At 37.3% G+C, this 3,801-nt stretch overlaps 1 long non-coding RNA gene across 1 annotated transcript in view; it reads right to left on the bottom strand.

Annotated features, from left to right (window-relative positions):
• Positions 1–763: 763 nt before the first annotated feature.
• The window catches only part of LOC121865660, a 102,169-nt gene continuing 99,131 nt past the window's right edge, over positions 764–3,801 (bottom strand). The window contains exon 3 of the long non-coding RNA XR_006088786.1: positions 764–875. This is a non-coding gene — a long non-coding RNA (uncharacterized LOC121865660). The remainder of the gene's footprint in view (positions 876–3,801) is intronic.

Below are 3,801 nucleotides of genomic sequence, written 5' to 3'. Positions count from 1 at the left end.
CCGAAGGTGGAGGCAGTGACCATTAATATAATTACTTTTTCATATCAAACTGCAAAAACAATTACAATGTATTGCTAAATTAAATTGGTAAAAATATTGGAAAGCACACTAATGGGATAAGCCTGGGCGTCTGTCTGTTGCCATGATGTAATGAAAATAGATTTTAATTTTCAATGTATACAGTTGGGATTTTACTTTGGTTGTACTGTATGTATGTATGTATGTATGTATGTATGTATGTATGTATGTATGTATGTATGGATTCCTTCACCTACACATCTCTAACTAGCAATAGAACCTTAACTAGCTAGAACTATCTTATTACTTCAACAAACAACACAAACTTATCCAGGATTTAAACGAGACCTCAGATAAACACACAAGTAAATATAACCACATACTTCTTCACTTCGCCTATAAGACACTCGGGCATTAACGATCGCCTGGCGTTAGTTGTATACCTCTAGATGACTTTCAATTCCAATGAAATGATGAAACTAGATGTCTCCCTTATACTAGAAATACTTAAACTAGCACAATATAATCGGTACTAGAACCCAGAACTTACCTGGTGCGCAGAACTGGAATTATAGATAAGTGGAAACATTATTTGTAAACAAGAGACACTTCAACTAGACACCAGAACTAGACACTTCAACTAGACACCAGAACTAGACACTTCAACTAGACACCAGAACTAGACACTTCAACTAACAATAGAACTAGTTACTTTATACTAGAACTAAAGCACCCAGGACTTACCTTGGAGGGACGCTGGGGAGCAGGAGGAGTTGTGTAGGTCTGGGTCATCCAACACTGGACCTGGGGTAGGGGGTTCGCTGCCACACCCAGGGGACCCCGGCTCCTGCTTCACCCTGGGGGAGAGAGAGAGAGACACGCGTTACTGGGGTGTACTGGGGTGTATTGAGGGTGTATTGGTAGAGATACAGTCGTTATTTGAGGTGTACTGGCAGAGGCATTCGTTACTGGGGTGTACTGGTGGTGATACAGTCGTTATTTGAGGTGTACTGGGAGAGACATTCGTTACTGGGGTGTACTGGTGAAGATATTTGAGGTGTACTGGGAGACACATACGCGTTACTGGGGTTTACTGGTGGAGATACCGGTTACCAGGAGAGATACGGAGGTATGTTTACTTTTCATCTTAACGAAAATTAACATAATCGTCGCAGAGAGAGAGAGAGAGAGAGAGAGAGAGAGAGAGAGAGAGAGAGAGAGAGAGAGAGAGAGAGAGAGAGAGAGAGAGTGTGTGTTTCATGTCGCCGTCAGTGAATAAGAGAGTAAGTCATTAACAAAATCACCTGTTTGCCATTAACTCAGGTTCACAAAATAGACGCAAAAATATCCCCCCAAAAGCCTTCCTTCACACTCGGGATTAATTTTTCACTTCCATAATGGTTTAAAAAAAAGATGATTTATTACCTTATTTGGTGATTATAATGTTTTCAAAATATCGTAAAAAAAAAAATTCAAAATACTTAATACCATTTTTGTGTTTAAATGGCTATGTGTTTATAAGAAATATCCATATTGTCAGATAATTACAAAGTGAATTTTTACATATAATTGTCATATAATAGATTCAACCGTATAATAATGTAGGTTAGGTTAGGTTAGGTATTAATAATCAAATTGGATTATACTACAAAATTCGTCTAAAATTTACCTGTCTTTATGGATGTCTTATTTATTTATTATTATTATTATTTTCATTCCATCGATTTTCTTTACAGTTTACATTTTCTTGTATGGAGAGGAATGTAATGTTAGTGATGGAAGGAAGACGTAAAGAAAGATAAAGAAAAATAAGAAGGAGAGAAGATTTTAAGAAAGATGTAAGAGAACTGGGAATAAGAAAAAGAGAGGCAGCACACGAGAAATAACTATGGAAGAGGAGGAATAAAGGAACACAAATGAGACGGAGAGATGATTATTGAGAAGAATAGAAGAATATGAAAGAAATAGGAATAAACATGAGAAGAAGCACATAACTGATAACTATGGAAAAGGTAGACACAAAAGGTGAATTTCATTATATATTACACTGATATAAAAAAAAATAAATAAATAAATTACCATCTCTTATAATAAATGACAACTTATTAAAAGGATTACATATACGTTAAAACAATTTTCTATCCTAAATCGTATAATTACCAACTTGGAAATATTTCTGATCAACTCATGAAAATAAAATCAAAGAAGGGAAAAAAAATATCCATTGAATCATCTTTTAAAAATATATCACCTTATTGAAAAAAAAATATATATCGAATGCCATAAATTATGTAGTATTTTTTTTAACTTAGTAATATATAGTGTGTTAAAATTAAGTGCAAAATGACACTCTGATATTAATAACAACTTGTTTGAAATGAAGTGGTGTAATTTTTATCTGTAATTATTTCTTCTCACGATAACAATATTAGCTGTTGGTGTTATGAACTTCAGTACACTCAGAGCTCACACCCTCCCGCACTGACACCTTTAATTACTATGTCTCTATGATGCATATTTCATAATCTTAACTGAGATTATTATACTTCAGTTTATTCAGAGGTAACTCGCACGCTAATGCTAAGTTATCTACTAATACGTATAATTTGTTTTCGTTTATTTCACATAAAAGTCGAGTGATTATAGCCACTGCTTCTTAAAAGGTTGTTAGTTCGCTTCCGGGGTACCACACCACACCAGAGTCGACCCAACTGTGAAAGGGTACCTGACTTTAGTTGGGGGTGGGGGTAGGGGTAGGGAGGGGGGAGTATGGGATAAGGATGAGGGTTGGGGGTGGGTGGTGGGGGGGGGGGAATAAAGACGATAGCTTAAAGTGTCAGCCATATTGCCAGCACTACAGTATGCTATATCCATACTGCCCTTTAACCCAAATGGCGCCTATTATTACTTTACTTTGTGAACTAAAATTCCCAAATCCATTACACTGCCACTCTGTTTGACGATAATGTATTTCAGGTAATTATATGACATATTTAGTGGACATTTATCATCATTTGTAATCTATATTAACTAAGACCTCAATTTAGTAGGAAGAGCTTACACCTCCACCTTATTTTCTCGGTAATATCAGCCGCAGGGGGGTGGGGGGGGAGAGCTCAGACATATTTCATGATAAAAATGAACTTAATGGTTCCTCCTGACGTTAAGTACCAGTTTATTACAGGCCATAGAGCTCGCAATTTTCTCTAACTCAAAATTTAGTTTTCTATGTGAGATTCATTGACCCCCCCCCCACCCCCCCCACGAAGGAGACAAAGAAAGAGCTACATTACCTGAGTGAGAGGAAAGACACAGTGTTAAATAATCACTTACACGACGAATAAATGAAAAAGTTCCTATGATGTTGATTCAGGTAAGGGAATGTTTGTGTCATTGGTGATGTTACCTCGTTGACACAAAGAGCATAGCTTATGTTTATCTATAGCAGACAGGATGCAATTATGTTTTATTTATCTCAATGACACTTCAACCTAATGTAAAGTATCAGAATTCAGGGATTAAGTTTTTCTCACTTAACACAGCAGTGTGGCGGTGCAAGTGTCCCCGATCCTCTGTCCAGGGCCCACACAGACCCCTCCCCCCTCCCTTTCGTCTGCGCCTCCTGTAGTTTTTGTTACGGCTCCCCAGACATACGGGAGCCAACTATACACTTCACACTATACACACACCATGGAGCTACATCACTACACACTATACACACACCATGGTGCTACATCACTACACACTATACACACACCATGGTGCTACATCACTACACACTAT

The sequence above is a fragment of the Homarus americanus genome, unplaced genomic scaffold (genome assembly GCF_018991925.1).
Source record: "Homarus americanus isolate GMGI-L3 unplaced genomic scaffold, GMGI_Hamer_2.0 scaffold38595, whole genome shotgun sequence".
NCBI lineage: Eukaryota > Metazoa > Arthropoda > Malacostraca > Decapoda > Nephropidae > Homarus > Homarus americanus.
This window is presented reverse-complemented; position numbering and strand designations above follow the sequence as displayed.